The 12,705-nt window shown below is 45.0% G+C and overlaps 1 protein-coding gene across 1 annotated transcript in view; it reads right to left on the bottom strand.

Annotated features, from left to right (window-relative positions):
* Window positions 1-11,923, bottom strand: part of LOC143296620 (protein dispatched homolog 1-like) — a 147,688-nt gene extending 135,765 nt beyond the window's left edge. The window contains exon 1 of the mRNA XM_076608650.1: window positions 11,798-11,923. The gene's annotated coding sequence lies outside the window, so the exon portion shown is untranslated. The remainder of the gene's footprint in view (window positions 1-11,797) is intronic.
* Between the last annotated feature and the right edge of the window lie 782 nt (window positions 11,924-12,705).

Genomic DNA, 12,705 nt, shown 5'->3' with positions numbered 1-12,705 from the left:
CGGGCTGTTCTGCCCAGACAGAGCACGTTGCTACACGGAGAGCGACACCCATTGTTTTTTGGGTTTTTTTGTTATTGTATTTTTCTGCCTGCAATCTTTGTTTTCCGATTGAATGAGTCCGTAATTATATTATTATCGAGACCAAAAAGTATGCTTCCAATAAAATCTGAGTTTGCACGAGTAGTACATTTCGTTTTCAGCGACCCTTCCATACAGGCCTCGCCTGTTTGCATGAATTGAAAAGCCTGGGTAGAACATTGAGCTGTCGGAGGACCAACGGCATCACATGTAAACTGACGCTACGATGGACAACGCTTAATTGTATCTTATATTAAAAATGAAATGATTGTAATTTCCTGTTTGTCTCTTGTCGTCGTCGTTGATGTTGTTGTTGTTGTTGTTGTTGTTGTTGTCATTTTTACTTATGTCCCTTTCACTTAAGAAACTATTTGTGATTTTTGCAAAATAACCACCAACCTCTCAAACAAAACCACTGATAAAATAAAATCACAAAAATTAAAATTATGCTCAAAAGTATGTCAACGTGTATGTTTTGTTGAAGGAAAATAAATGGATATAATTATTATAACTTCAATGTTGACAGGATAAGGTAACTCCCAATCAGGGGAAGATAACTTGGATATTTATAGAAAAAAAAACACACACACAAAGAACACAGAATACCTTGGGGGGAAAAAAAGAAGAAAATTCAAGTTCGTCTATTTTACGGATGGAAACAGTATAATACACCAGCAAATATATTAGACACAACAACCAAGTGCATTTATGTTGTTTCCTGAACCATCGTGTTGTTTTAAACATAAACAATATACATAACCACTCTCATACACCCACACACACCCTCCTACCCAAACACCCACAAACACGATCACACAATATTACAACACAAAAACTCACTGTAAACAATATTTCGGCTTGAAGCTTTCGTCTGGAGGGTTTCAAAGTAGACGAGAACTCCGAAACAAAGGTTTCAAGTTAAAATATGTGGTGTTTTCTATACCCTCTTCTGACACGACCCCACACCCCTTCCTGTTGATGTACCTTGTAGCATGTAATAATCATCATGATAACCAGAATCACTTCAGTCGATCAACAACAACATTACTTTCGCTTTCTACCATGGTTTTGTAGCTGCTATTGTCGACGTTCTGCGGAAAATCAAACGACTGGCGCAATAGCCGAGCGGTTTAAGCGTTGGACTTTCAATCTGAGGTTCCCGAGTTCGAATCACGGTAACGGCGCCTGGTGGGTAAAGGGTGGAGATTTTTCCGATCTCCCAGGTCAACATATGAGCAGACCTGCTATTGCCTCAACCCTTTTCGAGTGTATGCGCACGTAAATGATCAAATACGCACGTTAAACATCCTGTAACCCATGTCAGTGTTCGGTGGGTTATGGAGACACGAGAAATCACTCTGAACACTCATCAAGGCACTAAGTGTATGCGAATAGTGGCTGGACACCTGATTATGCAGTTACCCCCAAACCGCGGATACATCCGCGGTCAGAAGTGAAAGGTGTATAGCACATAATCCTACTCTCCTACATTCAAGAGTAGACGAACGCTGTCAATTTAGATCAATTAAAGGCGGTTGTATGAGATAATAAATGAATGAATCAAATAGATAAATAAATGAATATTTTAAATCCATTTTTTCCAATGCAGATGGTACCCTATACGACGTTGCCATCATCACACATGAGACCAAAAACTTCATTTTCACAGCTAACATTTCATAAAACGCCTTTGTAACACAATTTAAAAAAAAATCACCAATTGCATACACAGAAAATGAAACGCCCAAACAGCATGCCGCAAAACGACATGAGCAACAAAGTATTACACAGTTACATTATAATCATAAACAAAAACAACCACTCCAAGACGGAAGAAAAATTACTAAAAATAAAAAAAAGTAAAGAGTACAGTCAAATCATATAAACAAAAACCGCGACTCCTACATTAAAAACAACAACAAAAACAACAAAAAGAGAGCACAAATTATATAAACAACCACGACCACTCTTACAGTTAAAACAACAGCAACAACAAAAATGACACTCCCCCAAAAAAGAAAAACCACAACGAATCCTATAGTTAATAAGAAAAAAAAACAACAAAAAAACAGAACCAAACAAACAAAAAAACAAAGCAACGCACACACACACACACACACACACACACACACACACACACACACACACACACACACACACGCGCGCGCGCGCACGCGCGCGCGCGAAAAGAGGAAAAAAAAAAGAGTTTGTGATGAGATACATCTTGTCGCAATTGATCTGAAAGAGACGGAGAGAGAAATGGATTGATGAATGATTATTGACCAAACAAATACAAAACGAAAGCAAGAAAGAGAAAAAGGAAGTCAAATACACGCTCAGTATCCACAGCAAACCTCTGAGATGTTCCTGTGTCTGGCATCACTCCCCTTCGCACTGAAGGCCCGAGGTGCTACAGGCCTACAGGTTTAAAGCTGTCCCCAGAACCACCAAGTCTTCCTAACCGTGAAGAGCCAATAAAATCAGGCAAGGGGGGGAGCGGGGATGGGGGCTGGGGGTGGAGGGTAGGTGTGGAGAGGAGGGTGTTTATCAAGATCAACGATCATGAGACCACAACAAATGGAAAGCAACAACAACAACAACAACAACAAAGAAAATAGCGGCGTCTTACCGTTCTCACGATTGGATCTTCTTTTTTAATTGTTTAAAATTTATTCATTTATTCCTCTGTTTTTATACTGATTTACGTCATCGATATACGTCCCTCAGATGGAATGCATTCAGTTGTTTCAAACCTTTTTTTTTTTTAATCACGTGTAATTCTAGTATTGCCTATCTTCTTTTATTTTTATTTTTATTTTTTTTCTATCGAATCGCGAGTTTGGATTGACTCGTTTCGGTGAATCAACTTTTCAAGGGCGTGCTGCCTTTTGTGTCGCTCTCCTCGCTCTCCTCAACGCTGCGCGCCCCTTCCTACCACTTCGCGCTAAGAGAAGAAAGAGCGCGGAAATAGCCACAAATAGTTGATGTTTGACAGGTTCTTAGAAATGGATATTCAATATGGTATTATAAAAAGGTCGAAGCAGACATTAAAATTGTGAAATGCAACCGCAAAGAACGCTTCGAAGTGGGGAGGTATACGAATCGTTCGCAATTACACACTGTTCGAAATTACCCATACCTACCCTATTCTTAAACTTTAATCAGTTTTGAGGAAGTGTCTGGGTTTGTTCCAGTGTACCTTTCATTTATCTGTGTGCTAGCTGAATCGGTAGTATTAGCAGCATTGACCTGAAGTTGTGTACCTTGTGTATGAAGAGAGTTACCGCTCTTATTTGTTAATCATTTACTCTTCCTAGCCTCATTGTTTATTCATTTGTTTTCAGTTTTTTTTTCTTTTTTCTTTTTTTTTTTTTTTCCCAGTTTTCAGATGTGTTGAAGCGTGTGAACTGATTCCTATACTCGCTACACCACATCTGCTGGAGGAAAAAAACAACAACAAACAAACAAAACAGATGCCTGACCTTCGCAGAATAAAGCTAACGCGCCAAATAGGCCTTGAGAACCTAACCCTAGGTTTGTGTAAAGCATTGACTGAAAACGAATTTCAAACGAAATCAACAGCTACGTGAGTACTTTAGAATGCGAGTGTAATAACGTGAGGTTTTGTGTCCCGAGACAGCGTAATTTTCAAATGTGTGAGTTTTAATTAACGACTCGGTAAAGAAGTCACTACAGTGAGGTCAGGACACACTGCCTGAAATGTGTGTGTGTGTGTGTGTGTGTGTGTGTGTGTGTGAGAGAGAGACAGATGCAGACAGACAGAATGACATTGAGAGAGAGAGAGTTCACTCGATGTCGAGTGGACGTGTTTGCAACGGCGGTGCTGATTTGCATCGTTTGCCACAGTGTGGGAAGTGTTGGAGAGAAAGTGTTGTGATAAGTGTATTTGTGGTGTTGCCTTCAATCATTATGTGAAGTTTTGAGAGTGTTGGTGGTGCCACTGAGCAGATAGGTACCGATTTGTGTTTGTGTTTTTCTGTTTTGTAATTCGTTTTTGGGACGCCAGGGATCGAGTGTGTCTATTTTCAACTCTGTTTTGCACGTGCAGCTGCTGGAGAAAGGTGATGTAGTTGTTAACCGGCTTGCCTTCACACTGTGTTCCATCCCCCACCCCCACTCTCATCTCCACCTTTCAGGTTTTTTAAAATTTTATTTCATTTTACTTCCCTTATGATAATGGCTGCTTCTCAACACCACGTGAAGCTGCGTTTTTAAGACGCAGGGACCTTCCTCTTGCAGATCCTACCCGCTTTCCCACCACCGAGGACAGTTTTTCTGCCATGGACATTTGTCTGGCAGCTGAGAGGGTGACTGGAAGTGAGACTGTGTTAGGGGCACAATACATCAGAGGCTTATGGCGCATTTATCCTTTGACCCGATCTGCCCGGAATCAGCTCATTGAAGGGATTGTATTAAACGGCTACTCTGTGTCATTGCATGACAAAAATCCCTTCATTTCGAGTGGTGACCAAGAAATTCCTGTCACAAAGCTGTTTATTTCAGACATTCCCTTTTCGGTGGCAAATGAGGATATCGAGACTGCTCTGCTGAGACCAAGTTGTACGTTAAGATCCTCTCTCCTTATGGAGAAAATCAGAAACAAAGACGGTAAGTTAACCCGTTTTATAACAGGACGACGCCTCGTCTTCATCAACTGTCCAACAAAACCACTGGACTTTTTTTTTTTCTCAAAGTGGGTAGCTTCACTGGACGTTTGTATCATAAAGAACAACCAAGAGCAACACGGAACCCAGTGTGTTCTACCTGCCTGCAGCCTGGCCATCGTCACTTCCAGTGTCAAAACCTGGTCACTTGCAGGGACTGTCTGCAGAGTGGCCATAAGCGTGGGGACCCTGCTTGTGGCTCATTCCCTGAACTCCCTCCACGTGAGGAGGATCTGGACGCAGAGTCGACTGGTGGGGGCAAACATGATTTTCAACCTTCTGGTGACTTGCCGAATGAGGCCCAGCCTGACGAAGACCTGACTCCGTCCTCAGAAGATACTGAGGATGTGTTTCAGGATTCCCAGTCTGAAGTGGTGCCAGATACACAGCTTTCTTTCTGTGATGAACGTGACGTGGCTGACTGTCAAGGATACAGATTCAGCCACGTCCAGTAAAAAAGAAAAAAGAAAATCAACCGGCCCCTCACTTCAGGGGCAACCGTTTCTTTTGGCACCGTCACCAAACGTCACAGATCGAGAGACGGGGATTCCCCCACTGCCATGAACTAAGGGAGAGTGTCCAAGCTCTCTGATGTACACGCCTCACGTGCGCGAGCTGAGACAGCGACAGAGGGTGAAGGTGGTCATGGGTGAAAATTCACCCCCAGTGCAGGCTTGACCGTGACGGGATCGAACTCGGCTTTGTATAAAGGACTCATGGCTACTGGTTTGCGCGCACATTGAAAGATGGCTTCGATTATCGGACTTCCCTTATGGCTTGCGACTCAAGTATACACGTTTTGTCACTGAATACTCGGGGACTACGTTCCCCTTGGAAGAGGAAATCGTTTAGATATCTAAAGGATAAAAAAAAATACGATGTTATATGTCTGCAAGAAACACACATAACGCAAGAAGTGAGTAAACAATGGGAAAGAGAATGGGGGCGGGGAAGTTTGCTTGTAGTGACTTTACTGCACATAGCTCAGGACAAATCATTTTGTTTAGGAAAAACTATGTTGAAAACTGTACTATTCTGCATAATTCAAGAAGAATTCTGGCCGTGGAAGTAGAAATATTAGATAAGAAAAGAGCAATTATAAATGTTTACTCTCCAAATAACAATGCATATTTTTTTAGGACTTAGGGAACGTTTTCTTTCCTGATTGGGTTGGTGGTGGGATAATACATGTAAAAGACATGTATAGTACTCGCGGCATTTTTACCTATTATGAAATATGTTTTAGAATTGGAGTCCCCAGCAAGAATATTAGAGTACAATGTTGCTGCTGTTCGACAGTTCAACTCTGTAATTAACAAGAGAGGTCTGACATCGACCTGTCAAATATTCCTCCTTTCTGTGGTAAGAAATTACTCACTTGTAAAGACTTTAGATTAGTATTGTTCAATAACAACTACCCAATACCATGTGCCATCAGGTTTGGAATTATAAATTTGGTGTATACCTGAATAAGAAAATATGGGAGATTCTCCGTCTATGTACAAAAGAAACACGTTTAAGAGTATTGCAATGGAAAATCTTGCACAATATTTATCCTACTAATATCCTGTTGTGTAAAATGAGAAAGAAAGACAACCAAAGGTGTACCTACTGCCCAGAAGAAACTGATTATATTGAGCATTTCTTTTTTCATTGTCCGCCTGTCAAAGCATTTTGGGAATATATTAGCCAATACATATTAATTGAATATAATTGTCAAAGTAATTTTGTCTGAAACTGATGTATTGTTTGGGATACCGGTCCTACGCAAGACCCGGGACCATACACTGATGCAAATCAGTCATATTCTTCTGACTGCCAAAATGAGCATCAGCATATATAAGAAAACTGAATCAAAATCACCATTGTCAATGATATTTGAAAATCAACTTAGATATCGTGAGATTTGTAAGATTTCATAATATAAATTGCTCGCACGCACGCATGCACGCAAACACACAAAAACATACACGCATATGCACATACATGCACGCACACATACACGGATATCCTGGCAAGTATTGGCTTTCTTTTCTTCCCTTGCTGGGAAGGGAGTGAATTTCTTGCCACTATAAACCTTTCCTATGACCACTCTTCCTAGCTGTCCCTTGTTCGCTTTCGCTTTCCCTTTTGACTGATCAAGGGACGGCGCCTTGTGGGAGAGATGCTCAATGGAAAGGATGTGCCCTGCCTCTTCTAACTCCGCATACACTGTTACATTCATGCACTAGGTCACCATAAACCACTGGCATGTAAACAAATGTATACATTAAAAGGGAAGATAGGGTCGGTCCATTGTTATGATACAGATGACTTTTTTTTTTCTTTTTCTTTTCTTTTTTCTTTGGTTATGTATTAGGTTAAGAGAGAGGAGGAAGAGAGAGAGAGGATGAACGATAGAAAAGCTTCAGTATCTAACAACTCACTCTAGGGCAACAATAAACCCAGACAGGTGGAATCACTTATCATACATGTTTAGAATGCATACATCAACACTAGATAAAAAACAAAAACAAAAAACCTGGCAAATGTACACAAAAATCGAATATTCTTAAAATGCATGCCTCAAGACACTGGGGCAATTGCTGCCAGACGATAGGGGAAAAATTAAAGTGATTATTAAGGTGTGTGGGCGAAAGTGGTGTATGAAATGTAAATATGAGACTGTGAAAGAAGAAAAAGAAAGATGTGGAAAAGAAGAGGATGGAGGCCCTATCAAAAAAGAATGAAAAGAAAAAAGAAAAAAACAGTGAGAAAAAAAGGAGGTTGGAGGCCCCACAAAAACAAAAAACAAAACAAAAAACAACAAAAAAACAACTATGTAATATTTGGAATGTGTTTTTTTCTTTATTATTGATATTTCCGTATTTTATCCATTATCATGTAGGGTATTCGAACTACGTTGAAAAGCATGTACAAAAAAAAAAAAAAAAAAAAAAAAGTTCAGCTTATGCCAACAGTATTACACCATGCAGAACGAAATTAGAGAATTGAAAAAAAAACACCTCTCCTCTAATATATTCGTGGCAAACAGGATGAATCGTGCAGAGCAAGCGTGACGTACAGTATTGCGCCGCTCCAAACTGAATGCATGTTTACAAAACTGCAATGTGTGAGGGGGACTCTGAAAGACATGATGGTGAAGTAAACCTTTTTGACTCGCCTTCTGTATTTTATGTGAGAATGCTTCACTGACGCTCTTTGCAATACACCATTATTCGTCTTTGACAGATCCCTTACACCCTGTCCTCCCACCCACCCCATCCCCCTCACCGTCCCTGCCCCAGTAAGTCAGTAATAATAACAAGCCCAATTCTAAAGCCAGGAGAGAAACATTAAAGGGAGGCACCACAAAATATCCGACGTTATGCTATGAAAAGAATATTAGATTGATGTTGGAGATGAGACCAATAGCACTCACAAAGACTGGCAACCATCTAGTTTGAAAGCACTGCTGGGCCTTTTGGAATCTTTCCAAACTTACCAGACCATGGAAAGTGGAGCAGGCCAGATAAATCAGTGCGTGCGCACGTGGGCGTTTCTCACATGGTGGACGGGTTGTGGAGAACGTGGATACCGATGTGTACACCAACACTGTCAGGCTGTCAATCGTGTGAGGAGCTTTTAAAACCTAATGTCGAGCCGTGCCTGACTTGTCCCTTTCATTGCCGCTTTGGACGCCCCTTGTGGAAAGCTTTGTGGGTCATCGCAATGCTGACGTCCTCATTCTCCCGCCTTGAGAACCGCACACTCACTGCACACACCATGGAGCTGATCGTCCCCCTTCTCCTGACCTCTGTGCTGGGTGTAGATGGATTCTGCAGGTCACGTCGCTCTGAACGAGCAGTGTGACGTCAACAACGACTGGAGTGACGGAAACGCTTCATCATCTAATGTTTCTTTCTCTAACAGTGACTTAAACTGGTTGAGCCAGCTATCGATACTAATACTATTTCTTAGTTGTTTTCTCTTTAATGAAATCTTTTGAACAGTATCCCAAAATTTTCTGATTTCGTACTGAATTTTCTCATTTATCAAATAAGCGATTGAACTGCTTTTCCTTTCTCTCCAATAGTTTTTATACTCACGCCTTTTTATACTATATTCATGACAAACTGTTTTGTCTGACGAACGTCTGCATTTTTGAAACAACCTAACATTTCTTCTACTAATTACACATTCTTTATCAAGCCAATCCTCAGATTATTCATTTTTATAAAACAGAAACACGTTTCTTCATGCATTTAGCACACCCTTTTAAACATTCATTAAACATGGTAAGTGCAATGTTTATGTCAACGTCAATCATTGTCGCAGCATCAATTTGCATGTAAGTGGACTCAGAGCACAGACTATCAGTGAACAACAGGGCATTCTCATCGTTCATACAAACTTTTCTATGAACTGATCACTACTTGTTTCATGTACAGTTAATATGTTTTCATTTGGAATAACTGTCACAGCCCGAAAGGGGTTGGCCATGTACCCCCACCCCTTCCCAGACTAACGTCCCGAAAACACACACACAGAAACACAGAAGAGTTCAGCTCGTTTTCTTTTTTACTGTGATCATTGGAAAAAAAAACACAAATAAATAAACGCCACAAAACAAAGCATTCAAATATGTAACCCCTGTCTAACAACAGCACAATTCTACAATTTCACAGTCAACTGCAGCGCCAGTTCAGCTCAACTACGCTGCCAGAGTTCAGACTCATCCAGACAACTGAAGACGGACGACGCCGCTTGCAGTTTCGATGGCTGGGGAAGGATTGGGATGAGAGGGGCAATGGGAAAGAGGGAAAGGGTACGTTGGAAGTGGGAGCGGGAGTGTGAGCGGGAGTGGGAGCGGGAGCGGGAGTGTGAGCGGAGTGGGAGTGTGAGCGGAGTGGGAGCGGAGCGGGAGTGGGAGTGTGAGCGGAGTGGGAGTGGGAGCGGAGTGGGAGCAGGAGTGGGAGTGGGAGCCGAGGGGGAGCAGGAGTGGGAGCAGGAGTGGGAGCGGAGTGGGAGCAGGAGTGGGAGTTGGGGCGGGAGTGGGAGCAGGAGTGGGAGCGGAGTGGGAGCAGGAGTGGGAGTTGGGGCGGGAGTGGGAGCAGGAGTGGGAGTGGGAGCAGGAGCGGGAGTGGGAGCAGGAGTGGGAGTGGGAGCGGAGTGGGAGCGGGAGTGGGAGCGGGAGTGGGAGCGGAGTGGGAGCGGAGTGGGAGTGGGAGCGGAGTGGGAGTGGGAGCGGGAGTGGGAGTGGGAGCGGAGTGGGAGCGGAGTGGGAGTGGGAGCGGGAGCGGGAGCAGGAGTGGGAGCGGAGTGGGAGCAGGAGTGGGAGCGGAGTGGGAGCGGGAGTGGGAGCGGAGTGGGAGCGGAGTGGGAGCAGGAGTGGGAGCGGAGTGGGAGTGGGAGCGGGAGTGGGAGTGGGAGCGGAGTGGGAGCGGAGTGGGAGTGGGAGCGGGAGCGGGAGCAGGAGTGTGAGCGGAGTGGGAGTGGGAGCGGAGTGGGAGCGGGAGTGGGAGCGGAGTGGGAGCGGAGTGGGAGCGGAGTGGGAGCAGGAGTGGGAGCAGGAGTGGGAGCAGGAGCGGGAGTAGGAGCGGGAGCAGGAGTGGGAGCAGGAGCGGGAGTGGGAGGAGTGGGAGCAGGAGTGGGACCAGGAGTGGGAGCGGAGTGGGAGCGGGAGTGGGAGCAGGAGTGGGAGCAGGAGCGGGAGTGGGAGCAGGAGCGGGAGTGGGAGCAGGAGTGGGAGTGGGAGCAGGAGCGGGAGTGGGAGCAGGAGTGGGAGCAGGAGCGGGAGTGGGAGCAGGCGTGGGAGTGGGAGCGGGAGTAGGAGTGGGAGCAGGAGTGGGAGTGGGAGCAGGAGCGGGAGTGGGAGCAGGAGTGGGAGCAGGAGCGGGAGTGGGAGCAGGAGCGGGAGTGGGAGTGGGAGCAGGAGCGGGAGTGGGAGCAGGAGCGGGAGTGGGAGCAGGAGTGGGAGCGGAGTGGGAGTAGGAGTGGGAGCAGGAGCGGGAGTGGGAGCAGGAGTGGGAGCGGAGTGGGAGTAGGAGTGGGAGCGGAGTGGGAGCGGGAGTGGGAGCGGAGTGGGAGCGGAGTGGGAGTAGGAGTGGGAGCGGGAGTAGGAGTGGGAGCAGGAGCGGGAGTGGGAGCAGGAGCGGGAGTGGGAGCAGGAGTGGGAGCGGAGTGGGAGTAGGAGTGGGAGCAGGAGTGGGAGCGGAGCGGGAGTGGGAGCGGAGTGGGAGCGGGAGTGAGGAAGTTTTGGGGAGGACACGGTAGAAGGGGAACGAGGACCGTTCCAGTGTTGTCCTGGAGATCCGTCGAAGGCAGTGGCACGAAAGGGGTGGGGGTGGGGGGGGGGGGGGGAACTGACAGGAAAATCTGTAACAACCACTCCCACGTCTCTGAAGACTAAAGACTATGCCTCTTCTACAGGTTACAAATAGTACACCCCCTCCCCCTGCCCCTCCTTAAGCAATATACATTACACTAAACGAGAGAGCAAGTGGATAACCTTTTACATAAGCCATCAGCGAACAAAAACTATCGCCGTGAAAAGAATTTGAATCGTTTATTATAGCTTTCCCAAATAAAAGGGTTAGATCAACACACAATCCAAAGCGTCCGTTACGACTAACCACAACAGCAATAATATTTCAGTATCCACCATGCCAGTTTCGAATAATAGAAACAGCACCAGTCAAGCTACATCACAATTAAATCTCATTTCCATCCTTATATAAACCGTTTGGGAAAATTGACAGACTAATGAGACATTTTTTCATAACAAAGAAACCAAATTGAAACAATAACCCGAGTTGAATATATGGCAAAATAACACACCTAAACACAACAAATTTACTAATTCCCCCCAAACATTTAGAAGTAAAACAATACTGGGTTTAAAATATTTCCGATATAAAAAAAACAAAAAAAAAAAAAAACACCATCATTCCAGCCTTACAAGCTCCCAATACCCATTTCACTTTGATATTAACAAAAGTCACAAGTCACATCACTAAATTAATATTACGAAGACAAACACACGACTCCCTCACCTGTCACCAGGTATTTAAATAGACACATCACTGGCCCAGGGTGAAAACACAGACCCACACACAGACCAACACCAAAGAATTGGGTGACAAGGAAAATGCCCCACAACTTCACCGACTGCACCCAGCAGCACACACGCTGGAACGGTGACCCGTCACTCCTCAAAGCTCGCGGCGTCAACAGCCCAGGGGAGTCTTTCTCTCCGAACAACAAAAATTTCTGAACTCGCCCGGGGGGGATGGGTGGGTGGGGGGGGGGGGGGGGGGGCGGAGGGGAGGGGGGGGGAGAAGGGAGAGAGAAAGGGGGAGAATGGAAGGAAAAGAGAGTTGCACATGAACATATGCACAACAAACGTCACGAGCCGTGACAAACTACATAGAGGGTCAAAGGCATGTGATCTGGTTCAGAAATGCACAGCTCTCACGAGTCGCACACATTAGAGAAAAGATCTTTGGAAAATATGAAATAAGCATTAACACTACTCCCAGAGTCAGAAATGTATGTATAATGACCGTGAGAGAGAGAGAGAGAGAGAGAGAGACAGACAGACAGACAGACAGACAGACAGACACAGAGATAGCGAAAGAGACACAGAGGCAGAGAAATTGAAAGAGAGATACAGAGATACAGAGACAGACAAACATTGGTGAGAGGGGGAGAAAGGTGAGAAAGGGGAGAGAGACGGAAGACGATGAGGCGAGGTGGGGGGATGGGGTGGTGGTGGTGGTGGAAGGGCTTGTAGGGGAGAGGCAGGGGGGCGGGGGGGGGGGGGAGTAAGGGAGGAGGGAAGGGGAAGGGGAGGTAGAGGAGGGGAACAGACAGAGGGAAACAAAAGGTCGGACAGACAAGAGGAGACAGTGAGACGGTAATGAAAAAAACACTGAATGCACCTGCTACTGCTACTGATGCT

This window comes from Babylonia areolata, chromosome 21, assembly GCF_041734735.1.
Source record: "Babylonia areolata isolate BAREFJ2019XMU chromosome 21, ASM4173473v1, whole genome shotgun sequence".
NCBI lineage: Eukaryota > Metazoa > Mollusca > Gastropoda > Neogastropoda > Buccinidae > Babylonia > Babylonia areolata.
The sequence above is the reverse complement of the archived record's forward strand: the minus strand, read 5'-3'. Positions and strand labels throughout refer to the sequence as shown.